The 23,087-nt window shown below is 34.0% G+C and overlaps 1 protein-coding gene across 3 annotated transcripts in view; it reads right to left on the bottom strand.

Annotated features, from left to right (window-relative positions):
• CNTN4 (contactin 4) overlaps window positions 1–23,087 on the bottom strand; it is a 974,474-nt gene that overhangs the window by 648,148 nt on the left and 303,239 nt on the right. Inside the window, exon 1 of one of the 3 annotated variants that reach the window (XM_037730965.1) lies at window positions 20,879–21,263. The exons of the other annotated variants lie outside the window; for them this stretch is intronic. The gene's annotated coding sequence lies outside the window, so the exon portion shown is untranslated. Of the gene's footprint in view, window positions 1–20,878; window positions 21,264–23,087 lie in introns of those variants that run through there. 3 annotated transcript variants of the gene reach the window in all.

Below are 23,087 nucleotides of genomic sequence, written 5' to 3'. Positions count from 1 at the left end.
GCACGCGCCACCATGCCCAGCTAATTTTTTGTAGTTTTTAGTAGAGACGGGGTTTCACCATGTTGACCAGGATGGTCTCGATCTCTTGACCTCGTGATCCACCCGCCTCCGCCTCCCAAAGTGCTGGGATTACAGGCGTGAGCCACCGCGCCCGGCCCCGTTATTGATTACTTTCATCAATTAAATGTCCCTGATATCATTTTATGAAATATTTTTTCTTAATAATTTTGTTCCTTTATATATCAGAAATGCTGAAAGATTTCCTTTCCTATAAACCCTGGATGTGTTTTACAAAAGTGGAAACTTTTTACTGATTCTTTATTTCAGTTTTATCAGCAGTTATTACATACACAAATGAATTGCCACATTTTAGCCTTATGCTAGCACTGGACCATGTTAAATAGTACATAACTGAATAGAAAGTAAACATTTGCTTCCGGGTCAAATTCTATTGTATCTAATGATTAAGTATCTAATGATTAGATTGAACTAATTTTAGTACTTGGGCTGTAAGCAGTTTTATATTTTGAACCCTATGTCTTAGTTAGCATTTGTAAATACTTTATATTATTTTAAAGAGGTTGCTCTAATCTCACTTTTTTCCTGTGTGGTGATTGTTTAATATACTTTATTTTTTCTAAACAGCTTTAGGTTCACAGCAAAATTGAGGGGAAAGTACAGAGATTTTCCATATATCCCTGCCCTCCTATAAATGCAGTCTCTTTGGATTATCAATATACCCCACCAGCAGTACATTTATTACTATCAAAGAACCCATAATGATATATCAAATTATCCAAAGTCCACAGTTTACATTAGGGTTGACTCTCAATGTTTTACACTCTATGGTTTTGGAAAAATTTATACTAACCTGTATCTATATCTACCATTATAGTATCATATAGATTAGTTTCACTGCCCTAAAAATGCTCTGTGCTCTATTATTCTCTTCCTCTCCCCAAATTCCTGACAACCACTGATATTTTTACCCTTTCCATAGTGATTCTACCTTTTTGAGAATGTCATATAGTTGGAATCATAAAGCATATAGCTTTTTATCCAGATTGGCGTTTTCACTTAGTAATACACATTTAAGTTTCTTCTATGTCTTTTCATGGCTTGATAGCTCATTTTAGTGCCAAATATTATTCCATTGTCTGGGTGTACCACAGTTTATTTAACCATACATCTACTGAAGGACATCTTGATTGCTTCCAAGTTTTGGTAATTATGAATAGAGCCGCTATAAACATTAGTGTGCAGGTCTTCATGTAGACATAAGTTTTCACCTCCTTTGGGTAAATCCCAAAGAGTGTGATTGCTGGATTGCATCATAAGATGATATTTAGTTTTGAAGGTTCTAATCTCATTTTATTAGCTAGTTTATTACAATCATTCCCCTAAGATCTCCTGGCAGGTTATTAATATGAGGGAATGTGAAGGGGCTGAAATTCACAGCCTTTCTCATGACCCCAGAGTGAAGCACGAAAGAGCTCAGTGCAAACTCAGTATTTCTAAATCCAAATCTTGATTGTGGAATTGAGGTTACTGTTTTTGAAACCAACTAAAGAAGGGGAATTAATGTTCCTGTCTGGCTCTCAATACAGTAGAAAGTATACAAGATTGAAGGGACTGGATTCTGGTCTAGAATTTTTCACCAACTGTCAATGGTGATACAGTCCAGCAGTTATTTATCTGTAGTTGGATAACTACTGGATTGTTTCATCATTTTAAGCTTTAACATTGACAAAAGAGAGGAAGAGGAGAAATGGATGGTATGTTATATGAAAAGCAAATGTGTTTCTGTCTCTTCTAGGACAGATAAGTACCTGAAGAGAGTGAGCATCATGTCCCATACTAAGGGAGCTGAAGCCCTTATTTATAACCTACATGCCAGCTCTCCACTGAGAAGGTTACTTCTCAAATTGTGAGACTTCTGCTAAAAGAAGTAACTCTAATACCGTAGAAAGTTGGGACACTGGAAAGCCCCCTGATTTTTGTCACATCACAAGTCATACAGGATTTTTGGAAGCAAGGGTGGCATCTGGGAACTCCAATGAGGAAGCATGAAGAGTCAAAAAATATAATATCCACTAATGAAGCTCAATAGTCCATTTTGGCGAAGCCAACTAATTTAATGTGTCAATTTCCTCATCTGTAACACAAGATGGTTAGATTACCTCCCAATTTTCATTTCCATATATTTAAATTACATTTTACTTATATGCTTTACTTATCTGCTTTATATATAAAGCAGATATTCCTACTATCTCCAATTTAAAAGTGAAAAACTGATGGCATTAATAAATTAAGTAAATTTCAGAAGGTCACAAAATTACTAGGAAAAAGTTAATTAGTGCTAATATAAAGTGACACAATCTATTAAGCCTCAAATTTAAGAATCTTATTCTTTCTTGGAGGATGCAGATACCTGTGATATGGAATGATCATTATGAGGAAATAAGTTTATAATTTATTTAAAAAGTTCTATTTTATTTTCTAAAACCATTGTGTTTCATATACGTATTTCATATATATAATATATATTTCACATATATATATATTTCACGTATATTATATATATGAAATGTTTCATATATATTTATACATATATACACACATCTTATTTTCTAAAACCATTGTCTGCTATATATATTTTACACACACACACACACATATACACACACACATATACACACACACATACTTCTCACTTCCCTAGATTGTTCACTCTGTGAGGACATGACACACTTAAAAGGTACACACTAGTATCTTTTAAGTCTCTTAAAACCTTCAAAACATGTAACCTAATGCTTATTAAATGGCTGTTGACTGACTAAACAGTTCTCACTCCAATTCACCTTATACTGAAATCCACTTAGTAATTAAGACTATTAGAGTATAGTAAAGTAAATGTAGGTTATAACTTTGGTTATTAAGCTTCTAGAGTTGTTACTGAAGGAGGAAAATGTGCTGCAACCCAGAATTCTAATAGGATAATGCCAGCCCAAATTAAAAACCAAATTTAAAGAAACAGGTGAGAATAAATGAAGTCAACATCAACCTTAATAGTGCAGAAATGGAGTATTTTATTGTTTAGAAAGTTTCTGAAGCCTATAGAAAGCATATTATTAACAGAAGAATGAAAGAAACAAATTAAAATAGGAAAAGGCAAAGGAAATTAGCAGATCAAAGCCAAACCGTGGGTACCACAGAACTGTATACCAAACAAAAGTACTTTCTGTCTTATACTTACAAGCGAACTAAAAATAATGTGGTATATGTTTAATACATTTTTTTCTTATAAAATGACCCATCACATCCCTGTCCTTGGAAATGTTATGACTTTATAAAGGCACCCAACAATTGCCCACACTTGGTTAAGCCCAGTAAAACTCTGCACTATTACAAAGCTAATCCATAAACCAAAATTCTGAAAAATTCATATACATTACCAGGAGACTCTAGCTATTGTGGTTCTCTTACACAGAAATCACATGTTTGATGTGGGAAAAACATTATGGGGTCTTTACAAACCAACTCAATCAATACTTTTATAAAATACTCTTGCTCCTAGAATGGTCATTCATGCTGAGAAGGCTGAAGCCTGGAGCCACATAATAGACACTGGCTTTCTTAGCATGAATGCAAGGCAGAAGAGCATATTTAACACTACAATATGGCTACCTGGCACTCTTCTAAGGCAATTGAGAAGTCAGAATACCTTATCCACAGTATAAAAATAGTAATGCTCTTAAATGAGTTACCAAAATAGAAAGTGATTAAACCTACACTTGTGTTATACTTAACATACTGGAAATAATGATTTACATGGAAAAGAAACTGCTTCCCAATTTTGAAATATCAGAAGAGTTTTGCAATGAGGCTCATTCAATATTTCTTAAGTGCTTTTCCTTTAATGCACAAATAAATTATTTGACGAATTAAATTAGGATTATTGAACACATATTTATGAGGATAATTTATCTGCAATATTCTTTGTGTTGCTTTTGGCAGATCTTTTTATTAATGTAATGGGGACTTTATACAAATAATTTTAATATTCCTTCTCTCTCCATACTGTAGACAAATTTGGATACAAAACAAAAATCAACTCCTTATATGTCTAGGAATGCTAACTTTGGGAAAAGTAGCTTTGACAAATTTGATTTTTCTATGGTTAATGGTTTGTTTTTATTTTCTTTTATAATCTACTATGAGCATATTCACTGATTTCTGCTAATATAACTATACCAATTACTACAAAAAAGAGAAGTTTTAATCACTTGAATTCCTAGCCAAAATAACTACCCATTAATATTTTAGTGAGAAGCATTTTACATATTTATTTAATGCATATATATGCCATTCTTTATTGTCATATTCTTTTGAAATAGCATTTTAAAAAAATTCACTGTACTTTTTATGCTTATTTCATTTAATGAGAAATTTTTATGTGGGATCTACTAAGTGTAGAAAATATGATAAATGGGATAGAAGAAACAAATTAATACCTAAAATGTGCCCCAAAAGAGGGTACAGTTCAACACGTGGAATGAAACACTTACATAAATAATTCAAATAACATCACTAGTATATGAAAGCCATGGACCTTTGTTATCCATCCACCATCCTACATTGTTGGAAAACCCTGAAATCTCACAAGTCAGGAAAGTCACATCTGCTATTTTCCAGCCTTATCTCTACCTATATCATTCATATGCTGGTGCACTGCCCCCATTGTTTATGTTATGAGGGAGGTTTAGGTCTGTGCCATCCTTGGTATTCAATGAACAGCACCAATATACAACTCTGGATGTTAAAATAGGGACTAGGCTAAACATTGAGTTGTTAGCACCAAACATGTAAAATATTTAACTGAAAGAATCCACACTTAACAGCTATAAATAGTGGATAGTCAGAAAAAATAATTTAAATTTGTTGTTTTAAAAATCATGGGCCAGGGCTCACCCCTGTAATCCCAGGACTTTGGGAGGCCGAGGCAGGCGGTTCACTTGAGGTTAGGAGCTCCAGAGCAGCCTGGCCAACATGGTGAAACCTTGTATCTACTAAAAATGCAAAAATTAGCTGGGTGTGATGGTGTGTGCCTGTAATCCCAGCTACACAGGAGGCTGAAGCAGCATAATCACTTGAACCTGGGAGGTAGAGGTTACAGTGAGCCGAGATCATGCCACTGCCCTTCAGCCTAGGCAACAAAGCGAGACTTCATTTCAAAAAAAAAATATGGTTTAATATAAAAATATTTGCAGAATGAGAAAAATATAAGAAAAATTTACTTTTTCAACTCTAAAGATTTTAGCATGATATGCTTAGATGTCCAACAAATTAGATGGCTCTCTTTCACACATAACACCATTTTCCCAAAATCAAAAGGCTTAATCCTTCACGAACAGAAATTTGAGTTTTCTTTTGTTATTCACAGCAGTAATAACTGGATTCTGAGAATAAGTGATTGAGAATAATTTGATCAAGAACATTGTTGAAGTAATTTAAACTGGAGTATCTCATTATTTGTAGTCAAGAAGCAATCTCTCTCTGGTTATTATCATTCACTTTGGTTCCTTAAGTAGAAATACAAGAGCCAAAGTGAGTGAGAAGAGTTAGCCCCCTGACAATTTTGGTTAGAGAAAACAGTTACTAAATTAACCTCATCTACATAGTAAATTTAAACTATTCATATGTATGTAGGATCCTATGGAATCCTGTATATATTTTTGAATATTTATAATGTACACACTTGGAACAATATAACAATTAACATTTATTAAGTGCTTACTCTCTACTCTGAAGGCAAAGTCTAACTTAATCACCATTCTATGAAGAAGGTTCTAATATCCTTTTTATTTTTAAAAAAGCAAGATCCAGTTAATATAAATAAATTGCCTCAAGTCACACAATACCAAATAAACATCTGTGATTCAAATTCAGGCAATCTGATTCTACAGCCTTCGATCCTAACTATTACAGAATTCTACCTTTCGTTTTCAGCTACAAATGTATACATGTATGATGCACAAATGCAGTAAAAAAACAAAACAAAACAAAACAAAAAACCCTGTAATTGCCTAATGTCTAAGACATAAAGAACATTCAAACACAGGATTTTGTTTTAAAGCCTAATTACGATTGTATAAGAATTAGAAGAGCAAACCACTACCCCACATGGGTACACCCATTTGACCAAAGAGCTGTGAGCTTATAAAGATTTGCTTCAGTTATATTCATCACTAGGAAGAGGATGAAGAGATTGTGATATAGTCACATACGGAGATAATATACAGCAATGAAAAGAACATACTCCTGTTATATGGAACACAAAAGAATATCAAAAAATAGTATGTTGAGCAGAATAAGCCAGATATAAAACAGTACGTACTTTTGGATTGCACCTATATGAAGTTCAAGAACAAGCAAAATTAATCTGCGGTGTTAGAAGTCAGAAGACAGATTACATCAGGAGAGAAGAGGTATTGACAGAGAAGGAGTAAAAGAGAATTTTTCAAGTTAATGGAAATATTCCCTATCTTGATCATGGTCGTGGTTACATGGGTTCAAATATGGAGCAATAGATAAAATTTAAAGGTTTTTTATAGTATATATGCTATCTCTCAATGGAAAAGGGGGAAGATGAAATACAAAATACAGCAACCACAGAATCAAATCAAAGAGGCACAAAAATTTGAAATTTATATTGTAAGACACAAGGAATAAAATGACTGAATACTTTTTTCAATATTTTTTTATTATAAAATAAAGGATGAAAGGATGAAAGAAAGAATGGGAGGGAGGGAGATATGGAGAGAGGGAGGGAGGGAGGGAGGAAGGGAAGAAGGGAGGGAGGAAGAAAGAGAGGGAGAGAGGGAGGGACGGAGGGAGGAAGGGAGGGAGGAAGGGAGGAAGGAAGGAAGGAAGGAAGGGAGGGAGGGAGGGAGGGAGGGAGGGAGGGAGGGAGGAAGGAAGGAAGGAAGGAAGGAAGGAAGGAAGAAAGGAAGGAAGGAAGGAAGGGAAGGAAATCAGCCAGCAGGCAGGCAAGCAATTGGTCCACTGATCGAAAGTACTGGGAATTTTGGAATTGCAAGTTTAAACAATCAAACCTCCTTCTGAAGAGACATTCCAAAGAAACTAAACAGGGCAATCATCTAAGGCTGAAACATCAAAATATTTTATATCAATAGTCTACCTTTTCTCCAAGAAATGCAATCAATTAGTATTTTCTTAATTAGATTTCACATACCTTTATGGTGTCTATTAAATATAAGCATGCATGACGCATATCAGTTTTTTTTTTTTTTGGCTTAATTTCTTTTGTAAATTTAACTGTAAGTTCTGGGATACATGTGCAAGATGTGCAGGTTTGTTACAGAGGTAAATGTGTATCATGGTGATTTGCTACACCTATTAACCCATAATCTAGGTATTAAATCCTGCATGTGTTAGCTATCCTGATGCTCTCTCTCCTTCTGCCCACCACTCACCTCAATAGGTCCTAGTGTGTGTTGTTCCCCTCTCTGTGTTCCTCTGTTCTCATAAGTGCTCCCACTTATAAGTGAGAAAAATGTATGTCAGTTTGTAAGTAATCTGCATAATAATCACAGAAGAGAGTGTATTAACACCATCGTTTGATATGTAAAGTCCAGTTGAAATATTGCATTTGTCTGTTTTTGTTGGCTAGTGCTTATTCTGAACAAACGAAACTATAGAGTTAAGGGGAAAACTAATCAAGAGACTAAGGAACAGTTCTGACACTTTAATAATATAAAAATTAGGAAAAGAACATTTAGCTTTGCTTGACCAAGATCCCACAGTCAGGCTGACTATATTACTGTTCTTTTAATATGGAAGTAGAAAGAGGTAATTTATCCCCACGCTTATTCACATGAATGAGCTCATCTAGTCTTTGATTTTTGATATCTCAGTAAAGGACATGTATTCTAAAGCAATAACATTGAAAGTATATCTGAAATTGGTTTTCTGTGTTGACACATTCTTCAGAACCCTAGTAACCTAGCTGTGGCTTTCTACTGAAGTCTCATTTGACCACTGGCAATAAAATGGGCTATAGAATATACGAGGTTATGAGACAGAATGTGAAAATAGGAGGATAAAAAAGTTATCTTCAAATATCCTCTGAGAGGATAAAATGGAGGATTACTATTTTACAACTGTCAAGAGAAGGGATTAATTTTATATCATTTTCTATTTCCACTGCCCGATGTGGTAAAGTGGATGAATAGAAAGCCATTGTCTTTATTATTAATTTCGAGAGATTGTTAGAAGATGGAAATCTTCTGGAATTATTATGCCTTTGTAACAATCTTTATCTAAAAACTATGACTCTTACAGAATTCTCTGTTCTATTCCAACTGTAAATGTTGTCAGAAGGATGAATTAGAGGCATGCTGTCAACACAGATTTTCAGCCTCTGTCACACGAAGTTCACGTGAGGGTCTTTCATCTTCTTACTTCAGCCAAGATAACATTTTATCAAGAAAAACATGATTTAAGTAAGATACAAAAGATTAAATGTGCATCACTGAATTCTGTTTCCCCTCATAAAGCAGCACGGATTAGGTTAATATCGGTAAACGAAACTGCATATAGATTCGTCTAAACTAAAATATTGCTAATTTCTATTAGCCTTCCCCCAAACTGAAATTTTTATAATGACTTAGTAGAATTTTTTCTTAATGTTAAGTGTCAGACCCCAAAGAAGGCATATTGGTATATTATTTTCACTAGAAAATATCAACTATAAACTGTACCTGTCTGTTTCAGTACATAATTTAGAAAATTACATACAACATATAATTTTATATATACATGAACAGATATGAATAGTATATACATAGACAGTATATATGCATCATCTTTTAAATAAAGAAACCATGTACTTAATTATGTGTGAAATTTATATTTGAATACAGTCTAAATATTCAAATAGAAGTGGAAATTTAGAAAGATTAAAATGGGATCAGAAAAAAAATACTGACCACGAAGTTATGATTTTACAATTATGAATTCATTGCCTATATCTCTCAGATTAATGGTTGTTATAAATCAACCATTATAGCAGTATTGAAAAGATATATATAAATTACTCAGAACTTTAAAAAAAGAACAAAGGGTTTTATTAAATAAAACCTGCGAGATGAGTGTGCTTTAATTCCCTGGAATTCATAACATTTTAGAAGATAATTCCAAAGCTATAATTTTGTTCCTTTTTAATTCTGGGTGTATAAACACAGCTATTGTTCATCTTCCTTTAACAATGCAAATGTAAAAGGTATTCTTTTAAGACACAACCCTGATCTGACAGATTAGCTGAAAAGCAGATTTCTATCACACAAACTCTGCTTATAAGTGCAAAAATATATCTTAAAGTGAGCTTTATAAATAATCACTAAAAGTTAATATTTCAAAGTTACAAGACCTTAGGTAAGCCATAAAGAGGGATGGCCTCAGTTTCAACGTCTGTAAAATGAGAAGACTGTTCTAAAATAGCATCTAGAATCCCTTCTTGCACAAATCTATGATGACACGAACATCTACTAATACCACATTTTATTCCATGATGAAGCTACTTTCACATACTTTTGATAAATACTATATTTTTGTCAGGGGGAGGAGTTGTGTTATGAGATACCACATATTGATAGGTCACTTCTGTTCTTTACTATTTCTCAATTTTCCAAGGGGTCACTTGAAAAGAAAAATTGGGAACTACTGTCTTCACAATTTATTAAAATGAACCACATGCCCAGAAATATACTTTGAAGTTTCTCTTCATGTACATCTCTATTTATTACATAAACCACAACTGTATTTCTATGAGTGACTCTCAGCATTCTTCCATTAGCAAACTGCTGGTATGACTTTCTCCTAAATGAGAATTATAAATTATACCTCTTACCACTTTTTTCCTCAAGTACATTTTCCTAATATTTAATTTATAAATCATTTCCCAGATGAATTAGTAATAAATGGTTGAAGGCGGCAGACAGGTCTCCAACAGGAAAGCATCATGCTTGCTGTTTACTGGGAGACCTCATTAAAAAGGCATCAAGAGAAAGCAAAATAAAAACAAGCTTATGAACCTTTGTAATTTGTCTCCAGAGATATGTAGGTCTCAGGATATCAATACAGAAATGCCCTAGTCCAAGCCTCCTCTTAGACTGTACAGAAAATATCCACTTGGTGATATACCGTATGACACACTTGTTTGTAATCAGAATAAAAAACAAAAAATAAGTGCTACTTGATTTCAGATACTTTCTTCTTAAAACATTTGACATAGTATGACCATTATAATCCTTTTAATCCACCATGCTGCTCATAAATGAAGTTTAAATGTCACAAATATTTACCATGTGCATAGACATACACAAATATATACATACATGTATTATTAGGGGTATGATTGCCAACAGTTTAGATTCATCACTTGTAGAATATTACATTAAGGGAAGATTTATTTTATATATTGATTAGTTTTTTAATTTACCAATTTTGAAATGGAAGATTTTCTTAAAGTCTCGTCAGGATGGGAATAACTGTTCATGATTGCATTTTTCTGTTATCCATCATACAACAGAACAACATTTTGACAAATTTGGGAAATTATTTTTAACATACAGCTCTATTTCCACTCTCTCATGACCAAAGTGGGGGTAATATTCCAAATGACAGAGGAGGAAGCAAGTCCAAAGTATGTGGTCAGGCAGTACATGAAGCTAAGACTGCAAAAATATAGACACAATACCCAAATCTCTCTCCGGTGTTCTTTATATTTATTCCTTTTATGATTTTTATATGTTTTTGAGGCATTTTTCCATAGGTAGATTTATGGAAGTTATGTTCTGAAAGTTATCAGATCTTGGTTTATCCCTAGAACAAGTGATTATAAACTGATTAGCCAAAACAAACAAAAAATTTCCTTGTAAAACCTGAAAGTATGTCAGATCTCAGCATGATTATTTAAATATATTTGGGTTTCTCAGAAGCTACTTGACAATTGATTAATCTCAATTTTTTTCTTCCATTTCAAGCTAAATAAATTACAAGTAAAAATAACACCTTTATGAACCTTCTCTCCAGATGCAAATATGCCTGTAATCTTATTAATCAAGCATTTATTCCCGCCACTTTCAAAATACTAATACATGAACTAAATTTTCCTTTGTAAATTGTTATGTAAAAACTCCATAAATAAAAGTTGTTAACCTCAATATATAAGTTAGAAAGAGCTGCTTCATGCAAAAAAATTCTAATAAGTAAAGCTGGAATTTAAGACTTTTGATTCAAATTTGTAGTTCCTCATTCTGAGTTCATCTCCTGGTAAGAAGGCTTAAATGTCTACCTGCTATATCATGTTTAAAATTCACAGTAAGTGAATCTGAATAAGTACTAAAAATGGGGAAACCTAGGCTCAATAAAGTTAGATAAGTTTTGCTAATACCTAAATACCTTAATAAAATAAGGTAAGTTTAAAGTGGTAGAACCACCTTTATACCACTTCAAAGCAATTGATATTAACGATTAGGCTACATTGTCTCTCGAAATTATATTTCACATACTTTGACTGTAAGAGGCTTTGTATTGTTAGGCCAACTTTACAGATAGGGAATGTGAGGCTCGAAAGAGGTATGTTGTACAATATTACAAAGCTAGTTAATAAGAAAGCCAGAGTTTTTTTAAAAAAATTACTTTATCTTTTTAAAAATTACAAAAATAGTACAGTGAATTCCCACATACTCTTCACCCAGTTTCTCCAAGGTTCATAACCATAGCACAATTATCAAGACAGGGAGAAAACTATAAACTTTATTTGAATTTTTATCAACATTTTCACTAATATCCTCTTCCTGTACCATACGATGATACAATAAAGAATGATGTTATTTTATACAGTGTCCCTCATTTTAGGTTTGCCTAGTGCAGCCTCATGATTAGACTGAGGTTATACACTTTTCACAAGAATACTGCAGAACTGATATGCTCTTCTCATTATGTCATGTCAGGGATACATGATGTCAAAATATCTTATCATTGATATTAAACAAGATCACTTGATTAAGGTGGTATCTTCTGGGTTTTTCCAACATAAAATTGAAAACTTCCCCTTTATAACTGTGAGGAAATACTTTGAGAGTAAGAAATGTTTGTTTTTCTTGAACTTTTATCCATGAATTTTAGCATCCCAGGAATCTTGTCTCCAAAGTTTTCTTTCTCTTTTTTTTTTTTCCTTCTTCTTTTTTAGATAAGATCTTGCTCTGTCATCCAGGCTGGAGTGCAGTGATGTGATCTCTACTCACTGCAAACTTGACCATGCAGGCTCTAGGCTCTAGCAGTCCTGCCACCTCAGCCTCCTAAGTAGCTAGGACTACAGGCAGTTACCACCGTGCCCAGTTGTTTTTTTTTTTTTTTTTTTGGGTAGAGACGAGGTTTTGCCATGTTGCCTAGGCTGGTCTTGATCTGTCAAGCTCAAGTCACCTATCTCAACCACTCAAATTACTGGTATTACAGGTATGTGCCACTATGCCCAGCCATTATCATAGTTTTTAAATTTTCTTTATTCCTTCTATAATTGATTTATTAATTAGAATTGTTCTGAAAGAAAGAGCTGATCGTTATTTCTTATCTATCTCTCTTTCTATCTATCTGTACCAGTATGGGTTTGTATTTATTTTATTCTATGGGTTAAATAGTTATAGTTATTAATTGGGTTGCTCCTATTTTCCAGCTTTGGCCATTGGGGGTTCTTTCAGGTCAGCACCTGTGTTCTTTGACATGCTCTCTGTCTGAACACTTTCTAATTTTTGGTGCCAAAGCTCCTCCAGGATTATCTTGTATTTTGGTTACCCTAGATTTGGAATCAGCTACTTCAAACAGCCTTTGAAGAACTGGTATTTAAATACCAGGATATGATTTCTAGGTATGCTCATTGCTACTGGGTTATAATTAATTTCAAGCTCTTACCAAACAAAACTTGAAAATATATGTACCACACTGACCAAAAGCCAGGCATTTAATCCATATGTTTTTACTTCCCCAAACAATTTCTGCTCCTGACCTGAAACTGGATTCATAAATTGGGAAGAAATACAGAAAGAATAAGTCAATTACATAAATAATGAAAACAGAGAGTATAAAATAAGAGCTTGCTATCTTTTATTATATTAAGCACTAGCAAATGTACTTTACACTGAGAAGAACTCTGATACACTTTAAATTATACTCCCTGTGAATCTGATAAAACCTTTTAAACTTGGTCCCTTTGCTTTCTCATCTAAGAAATGGGGATGACTGTCTCCATCCCATTTAGATACCATGGAAATCTAGTAAATTCTAAACAACATTATTTTAGGGGTAAATGACTGATCTGAAAATGCTTAATGCAAAAAAAAAAAAATTACTGAGATATTACAGGCCGAATTCTAGAGCTGTCCCTTAAAGGCTCCCATTTACCGATTATCCTATCAAATATCAATATAAGTATTGCTGTGCAAGGACTTTGCAGATAGAATTAAGGTGATTAACTAGCTGACTTTAAAACAGGGAGATTATCCTAGATATTCAGCTGGCACAGTTTAATCACATGAGTCCTTACAAGCAAAACGGGAAGACAGAAGAGCCTCCTTCAGAAGTATGTGGAGGATACGGGGAAACAGGCCAGATGAGGTAGAAAGAGAAAGCAGAGGGAATGTGAGAACTCTATCCATCACTTCTGGCTTTGAAGAGAGCCAGCAGCCAGGGTATGAGAGCAGATGCTGGGAGCTGAGAATGACCTCCAGCCAAACACCAGCAAAAAGTGAGGGCCTCAATCCTACAATCACATCCTGCTGGATACTGCCAACAGCTTGAATGAGATTAGAAACACATTTTCTCTTACAGCTCCGGGAAGGGGAAAGGCCTGTCATGACCTTGCTTTAGGCCTTGCGAGACCCTAAGGAGAGATCCATTCTGTGTTTACACATCTCTTCCATAAAAACTGTAAGCTAATAAATGGGTGTTGTTTTAAACCACTAAATTTGTGGTAATTCATTAGTGCAGCACTAGAAAACAAATACATGAGGTTTCTGCAGAAGAAAAATGATTCAGAGAAATGAAACAATTCTTTTCATTATTTATGTCAACTATAGAGCCTCGTGCACAATAACCATTGTTGAAAGATAATACAAATCAGAAATGTCTGATGGGAAGAAATTGAGAAAGTATTGTATGGACAATCTGCACTCATAGGGTCTGCTATGTAGTTCCACGGGTTTCAAACCTACCTATACCCATTTTCTGAAGAGCAGCATGATGATAAAGCGGAAATAATTCTAGGTTTGAAATTGAAATCTCAATGCAGGCTCTATCAATGACTAGCCAGGTAACTTTTGGCATTTCATCACCTCTACACCCCAAGTTTGACATCTTTGATATGAGTATAAAAATTAACTATGTTGGCTTAGATGCAATACTATAAATGAAAGTTCTTTGTAGTTCAAAATACGCAAACATCAGCACTCTTGAGTACATTATTTGGTGATTCTCAGAAACCACAAAATAAACAGCCGATAATCAGATTAGCCTACACTACTAATTTACTAGAGTGATTTACAATTACTCAGTGCTTATCTTATGGTATACATATTCTTTTACTTTGATATTACACAAGAAATATATTAGAAGGTAGTTGAGATTTACAGGAAGAGCAAGGATGGAGGGATGGGAAGATCCAGAGTAACATGATGGTCATCCCAAAGTTTTTGAGTAAAATCAGCAGTAAGTTAAGAAAAGTCAGACAAAAAAGAAAAAAAAATGCTATGTTCCTTGTTATGTGTTGAATTGTATCCCCCTGCAAATTAATATATTGAAGTCATAAATCTAAGTACCTTAGGATGTGACCTTTTTTGGAAATAGGGTCACTGCAGATATAATAACGAGATTATATCTAGTGTAAGGGATGAGGCCATATTGAAGTAGAGCAGACCCCTAATTAAATATGACTGGCATCCTTTAAAAAGAGGAAATTTGGACATAGACTAGTATTTAGGGAGAATGTATAAGAAGTTTTAAGCAGAACTCAGGGTGATACAAGCCAAAGAAGGCCAAGGATTGCTAGCAATCTACCAGAGCCAGAAGAAAGACATGGAACAGATGCTCACAGACCTCAAAAGAAACAAACATTGCTGACACCTTGATCTCTGACTTCTAGCCTGTAGAATGATGAGACAGTAAATTTGTCAATCGAGCTACCCAGTTTGTGGCAGCTCCAGGAAATTAATACACTCCTCTATTCAAAAGATACAATACACAAGGTACTATTGCAATCACAGCAATTTGTACTGCATAAGGTATAACCCACTTAAAGTACTGTTGTATACCTTAGGTATATTAAATTTCTTAGAAAAACACTGTACCATAAAGAAGGTGGGAATTGCTATTACTCTATTTTATAAGAAACTAGTGAACATAAGACACATTGAGAGGCTTAGATAAAATCAGAGGTGGAGGAAGGAATAAAGAGGGATGGCAAATGAGTACAAAAATACAGAGAGAAGGAAAAAGATCTAATTTTCAGTAGCACAAATAGTGTCACTAGTTAACAATTCATTGTATATTTCAAAATAACTGAAAAAGTTGAATTCAAATGTTCCTAATACAGAGAAATGATAAATGCTTGAGGTGATGTATATCCCAATTACCCTGATTTAATAATTACACATTGTATGTTTGTTTCAAAATATCCCATATATGCCATTAATATGTACTACTATTATGAATTCATAAATACTAAAAATAAAAATCTAAAAAAAAAAAATCAGAGATGCAGAAGGAAAAGTCTTGAACCTGACACTTTTAAGTTTAAATCTACACCTCCTTTCCAAAAATTTGGCCAATTTTTTTTTGGTTCAAGTCCTAATATTTATGCTCATAGAAGAGATTCTGTCAAACAGAAAAGATTTGGGAGTTCAGTTCTCAGACTGCATGTTGGGGACATGATAAAATCACATTCAATTCAGCTGCAAGGGAGATTTGGGGCAGAACCCTGAAGGAACAGGATAGCTGTCCTAGTGAGGCAGTTTCCGTAAGTGTGTTGTCATGATGAATTCGTCAAACCAATCTGTTTGAGCTACTCAAATACGGTTCTAGCAGAGCCCATGTCATAGATGTCATCTTTGTCTGATTCTGTTTTATTACTAGTCCAGCAGACGTTCTTTGCCCCAAGAGGAGCTCTAATATATTTTAAATTCTATGCTTAGCTCCTCTGAGAAACTAAAAATCCAGGTATTATTTTGCCAGCAAACAAAACTGCTTTGGTAGGATTAAAATATTCAATCTCTTGAGCTTTCAGTTAAAGTTTACCTGATAATGCACTGAGGTGAACAAACAGCCACACTTGTGTGGTGAAAGTTTTAAACTCTACAAAGTTTTGCAGCTTATCTGAACAGCAAACTATTATTAGCTATAGAAACAACAGATTTGGAATCCCTGATGAAAACTTCAAACCATGTGCATTGTTCACTCTGAGTAAGAATGAAATAATTCTTCCTTCTTTCTTGTTTGCCTCCCTAGCCTTGAATTACTCAGATTGTCTTCATCAATCAAGTCATTTGAGAAAACCAGAAAAGCCAAAACATCAGAAACCTATTATTATTTTACAGAAAAAAGTAAAATTTTAAGTTGTGAAATAATTTACACACAAAAACATAATAAAGTGAAAACTTTTTTATTATCTTAACTTCTATACTGATGCTCCAAAATAGCTACAAGCTACATTATCTACAAATACCTGGGAGATTTCTGAATGTCAGCAGGGACAAGTAGATCGATCTGACTAGAGGAAATATGGTGCACTAAAAAGGACATTATAAAAGAAGTCAGGAGACCTGATTCTGTGTCTGACTCCTTCCCTAGCAGGCTCTCTAACCTTGAGAAACCTCTTGAGGCCTATCTCCCCATTAGTGGAATTAACAAAATATTCTCTAAGGTTCATTTCTAATATAAAATTATGAGATCCAAAGAACATAAGGCAAATATTCTGCAAAGTCTACTAAGAAGAAAGTCTTGATTGTAATTTTGTTAAATTTGGAAAATAACCTAATTCTGTAACACAGGTGATTAAAGTGGGATCATTCTATTTCAATATCTGGTATATGTACCTGAAAGGTGGAAGGTAGAGCAAAAATTAAAATGAAGTGATTACTTACTATGTGCATAAATGAGTAATGTGCTAGTTTCCCAACACACACCTATCCTATACGAATCCTAACAAGTAAAGTATAATGATGTTCCTCAAGGGGGTTAATTTCAAACCAGTGAAGGGGTGTGAATAATATATTTATATATAGTAACATATATAAATTTAGAAATTGAAAGTTGAAACATAGAGCAGTATTTCTCCTATTATGTACAGCATAATCCAAATGACTTCAAAGTTGTGATGGGAAAATATGAAATAAAAGCCATCACAAAGTTAGCTTATCTGCTTATAGGGTACAAGACTTCAAATATTTTATTTTTAAAATTATAATACTCATGGCTTTTGCACCACTACTCATACATAAGAATATTACCTTGTTACTAAACCTACATTTGGCATCTTTTTATTTGATTTATTGAACTAACATGCAGAAGCTGAGCTGTAGTGTTTATTTTCCTAAGTATCTACAGAAATACAAATATGTACCAAGTGGCAGGAGGAAGAGTTCATGGTAAGCATGTGATTCAAAATCTTGCAATAAAAGTCAAGGAGGAGGAAAAAAAGACACCCCCCCCCACACACACACCCCACACATATAGAAACACATGTATATATTTCTTTCACGTCTGTGTATATTTGTGTGTATACATATATATTATGAAAACACAGAGAAAACTTCAAAATAGCACAGAAACAAACTTCTGGATTTGTGATCCTGTAAATGTTTAAAGTAGAAAAATACTATTTAATGGTAGGGTTACTCAGGAAAGCTTCATAAATGAGGTAGGTCTTGAAGATGAGAAAGTGCTGCATTGCTGAAGGCAGAAGAATGTCAAAATCCTTACAGGACTGATATTCATTTATAGCGGTTAGTTACATAAATATTTCTTAGGAAAACCCAAGCTCATAATTAGTCTTGGTTTGTCTGTCCACATTAAATTATACTACATTGCATACAGTTATATTTCTTCCTGAATTATTTCGTAAGTAATGAAATCACTCACATCTATTGATTCTATCTGAAGAAAAATGCAGAGGTTACTCTTTACAAGTAGATTTCCACCACAGCATGATTATGTGGTAAGCTAGTAATGAGGAAACCATTTGATTTTTTACTCTTCATTGGAATAAATATATATTTAAATAAGATTCATGGTTACTCCACTTAGAATCCATATAACAGACCAAATCCATTATTAACCCAATCTAGAAACAATTGAAGTGATTTTAGGGAAGCATAAACCTTCCTCATATCATACGTGAACATAGTAGTAGATTTATTGAGTGTTTAGTATATGGAGGGCAAATACTAACTATCTTACATGTGTTACCTCATTCAATTCTCACAATAATAAAATGAGATAATTAATATTAACATTTTCATTTACAAATGGAGAAAAAAAGAGGCTCAGAGAACTTATGTAACTAGTAACAACTAGTAAGTAGCATAACTTATTCTCAAAAACAGCTCTCTCTCACTCCATTCTGAAATGAGAAGTAGGTGAATCCTAAGGTATCCCACAGAAAAAGAAACAAACAACAAAAAAAAAACCACTTTCATCGACAACATTAGCACAGTCTTGAAACTATGGTCACAAAAGTTATAATGGCTCAAACTTACAGGGGCAAAAATGACATAAGACCCAGAGATAAGGAATCTTTGCCCTTGCTCAGGGCAAGGGCAAACCAGAACAGAAAGTGACCCCAGAGAAACTGATACAGATACTGGGTGGGGAAAGCCAGAGCTCTAACCAAAAGGATACATTTTTTTCCTCTTTTCTTTCCTTTTCCCCCAATTCAATAGCTCTTTCTTGTTTTAATGACCAGGTTGGGCCAAAGGATATTTTATGTATGTTGCTTTCTCCCCAAATGCTGCCCGATTCCTGTTACCATATGGGTTTTAAACCTACCATCTTTGATTAGGCCAATTTAAAACTTAAGATGCATCTAAAAAAATCAATATCTGGAAAGGCCTGAACCTTCCAATTCTACAGTTTATTGCAAATACAAATATATAATTCAAATCTCTGGTAAAATTGAAGGTAGGAGATCAAAATAAGTTAGCAAAACTGAAAGGAGAATGAGCCCCTTCATTTGTAATCAAGTGCAGATCAAACTCATTTCCAAGTGTTTTAGAGATCTCTCAGTTCCGTGGTATACACCCCAACGATGCGCTGCCAGAAATTGAATTTTAGAGATGCTTGAGTTATAAAAATGATTTTGTTTTAATTCTGAACCAAATTTCATAGTCCTTGATGCACTGTTAATTCAGGACTGAATCTATCCTATGTCTCACGCACAGTCTACTCAACACAGCACTGACCAAACCTGTCTGTAGTAAACTTACTTCTACCTAGCTTTTCCCCATCAATGGCAATATAATGAATCAATCTCTCATATAGAAAGTAAATTCAGAAAAATATTAATTTTTAATGGTAGCTGTTGGCCAACAATATTAATGAATTGAAAATAGTACCATATTAAATATGAAACAATTTCAAGTAATTGCCATTCTAATGAATTTTTGCCCCTAATTTGCATATAGAAAGCAATTAATTTAAAATAGAAAACGAATTCTTTCACACTAAAGAAGAAATATCATCTTTTGTTTTTGTTGTAATGAGTCATACAATTATGTGGCACAATCTATTTCTTTCAGAAAACTTTTTGGATATAAATCCTATTCTTTAAGTATACTTAAAATTTTTCATAATTTTGGATTCACTGTTATTTATTTTTCAAGTGATAATATATCACACCTTTGCCTCTCGGGCCTAATGAAAACCATCTCTGCTTTTAATATTTTAACTTCACAGAGTTCAAGCAAAATTTTAATTTGTCAGTTTCTTAAAACTGACTATACAGAAACAGTAGAGCATAATCAAGGTACTTTTATCACTCAAGCCATTTTCATGTTTAACCATTTTTTAATAGAATGAATATACTCTTCATTTTCTTAGACCAAATTCAACCCCATAAAATTATTCGTTAAAAAACGTGATCTGTTTAAGTCAAAGAGCACTGGGATTGCTATGTGTGCTCAGAGTAACAGAACTGCTGAAATTTCTATGAATAATATGAAAGTTTGCAGAGATTTAGCAAACTAATTATTTCTAAATAATCTCCAAATGGCTAAGCTAGTGAAACGGAACACATTTATTTTAGCATAGCTAACCCCAACGTATATTTCTACTTGGTTAGAATTTCTATTCATAGAACCACCAATTCAAAATCACTGGCTAGATCAGAGCATTGGTTTTACTTCCTTCTTTATATTGCAATGCTGAGCAGTGTGGCATCTGTAATATTAGCTACATATTGTAGTCTGCATTTGATAGAATCAGATGTATGTATATGTGAAGAGCAAAATTCTAAAATTTTCAAAAACTGATAAAAAATATTACACATGAGACTACTTGTGCTCACAAAATAGAAGAGAACTGAAGCTTATATGTTTTTTTTCTTCAGAACATTTAAAAATAAAATGACATTACATATTAAAGACAGAACCAAAGAAAACTGAGAGTTATCATCAAGTATTAAAGCTAAGTTCCCTAACAAAACAAAAAAGGAAAAAACAAAAACAAAACCAAAAAATTCATACATTTTTAGCTCTTGCTTCAAAGAATTTAAGAGCTGCAATTCGCTTAAGAAAAATAAGATACTTACTATATCAGATGTCTGCTTTCAACATATACTTTAAAGTATCTTTAGCACAACTTCAATCCATGGTGCATTATTTATTTCCCCCCTAACAGCAGGAGAGATGCAAGATGTTCCAAAGCTTTACTTTCAGTTTTCTTCAACCACAGTCTTTTATATGCCCTGTTATTTGCTTCAGCATCTACGAAACAACTCCATCCTTCAAAACAATCAAAACCCTTGAAGCAATCCACATCTACTTCCTTATACTGAATTTTAAATCTAATCACACACAAAAATATCCTTTACTTTGTATTTTACTTCAGAAAGTTTAGTGGGTTGAATATTCTAAATCCCACAACATACCACTAAATGGTAAGGATTACATTACAGCAGCTCCTTAGATTATAAATGATAAGGTGAGGCTTTTGCATTTATATTGGGTTCTGAGGAGCTGATGCCATATCAGCCTAATAATTAATAATTCATGGAACCAAATTACAGCCTTAGAAGGAAACAGCTACTTTGACTAGTTCTTTCATAATCTTCTGATTTATGTATGACAGCACAGAAGAGTTCTAGGAGAGGTTAATCCAAAAAAAAAAAAAAAAAAACCAGACATAACACTTGAGTTTTAAAATTAAAATTAGTACTGCCTTTGCACAAGCTGGATTTGTTGTGGCATCATGGGAACTCTATCTTTTTAAGCAGTTAATTCAAATGGGTTCATTTAAAATGAGGATCTGGCTCATGAGGATTTCCAAAGTCCAGAATGTGGGAGGGTGGGTAGGGGACAGTAAAGCCAATTTGAGGAGTACTTTGGGCAAAAAAAAAAAAGGGGATTCTCCCAACTGTTTTCATATAGTAGTCTTTACCATGGTTTCTGAGAAGACAATATAGGTCCAATCTACCCTATATCTCATTATCTTTCATACTTAAAAACAGGCCAAGCTGGGTGCATTGCCTCATAACTGTAATCCCAGCACTTTGGAGGGCCATGACGTGCAGATGGCTCGAACCAGATGTTTGAGACAAGCCTGGGTCACATGACAAGATTTTATCTCTACAAAAAATACAAATAATTATCAGGGTGTGCTGGTTGATGCTTATGGTCCCAGCTACTTGGGAGGCTGAGGTGGGAGAAGCACCCGAGCTTGGGAATTCAAGGCTGCAGTGAGCTGTAATTGTGCTGCTGTACTCCAGCCTGGGTGACAGAGTGAGCTTTTATCTCAAAAAAAAAAAAAGAAAGAAAGAAAGAAAGAAATACAAACAAACAGACCTGTAAGGAACATGGTTACCATGCATGTGCTATGTGGTGTTCCTATGTGTTTGTGCTCATTCCTACACAAACATGAGGGTATGCACAATAATTCACATGTAGTAGTTTCTTCAACACATGAACTACCTATAAGCTATAAAGCTTAATAATCTTAAAGATTATTTTTATTGAGAAGTACTTCGTGTATAGTAAACCACAAAAATCTAAAGCACATAGTTTTGGCATAGAATACAGCCATAAAAAGGAATAAAATCTTGTCATTTGAAGCAACACAGATGCCACTGGAGCATCCACGTTGGAGCAACCAATTGGAGGCCATTACTTTAAGCAAATTAACTGAGGAAAAGAAAAACCAAATACCACATGTATTCTCTTATAACTGGGAGCTAGACACTGGGTACACATGGACATAAAGATGGGAACAATGGACCCTGGGAACTACTAGGGAGGAGAGGAAAAGAGTAGGGCAAGGACTGAAAAACCACCTATTCAGTACTATGCTCATGCTCACTACCTCAGTACTATTCAGTACTATGGGTGATGGGATCAATCATACCACAAACTCAGCATCAGGAAATATTCACATGTAACAAACCCCACACAATGTACCATGTGATCCTAGAAGCTGAAGTTTAAAAAGAAAGTGTATAGTTCAATCCATAATCCTATTAAGATGTAAAATATTTTTGTTACTCTAGGAAGTTCCCTTGTATTCTTTCCTTGTCAAATCCTGCCCTCAAAAGAATGGCTTACCTCATTTCTTGCACTATAGATTAAGTTCCCATATCCTGGTGTTATATGTGAATACAAAAAGTATATATTTCCTTATGTATGGCTTCCTGTACCCACCATGTATTAAGATTCATTCATGTTGCCATTTTTAACTGCTGCATAATATTCCACTGTATGAATAAACAACAGTTTATATATTCTCCTACTGAGGAACACCTAAGCTGT

Source organism: Cebus imitator, unplaced genomic scaffold (genome assembly GCF_001604975.1).
Source record: "Cebus imitator isolate Cc_AM_T3 unplaced genomic scaffold, Cebus_imitator-1.0 Scaffold371, whole genome shotgun sequence".
NCBI classification, from domain to species: domain Eukaryota; kingdom Metazoa; phylum Chordata; class Mammalia; order Primates; family Cebidae; genus Cebus; species Cebus imitator.
The sequence above is the reverse complement of the archived record's forward strand: the minus strand, read 5'-3'. Positions and strand labels throughout refer to the sequence as shown.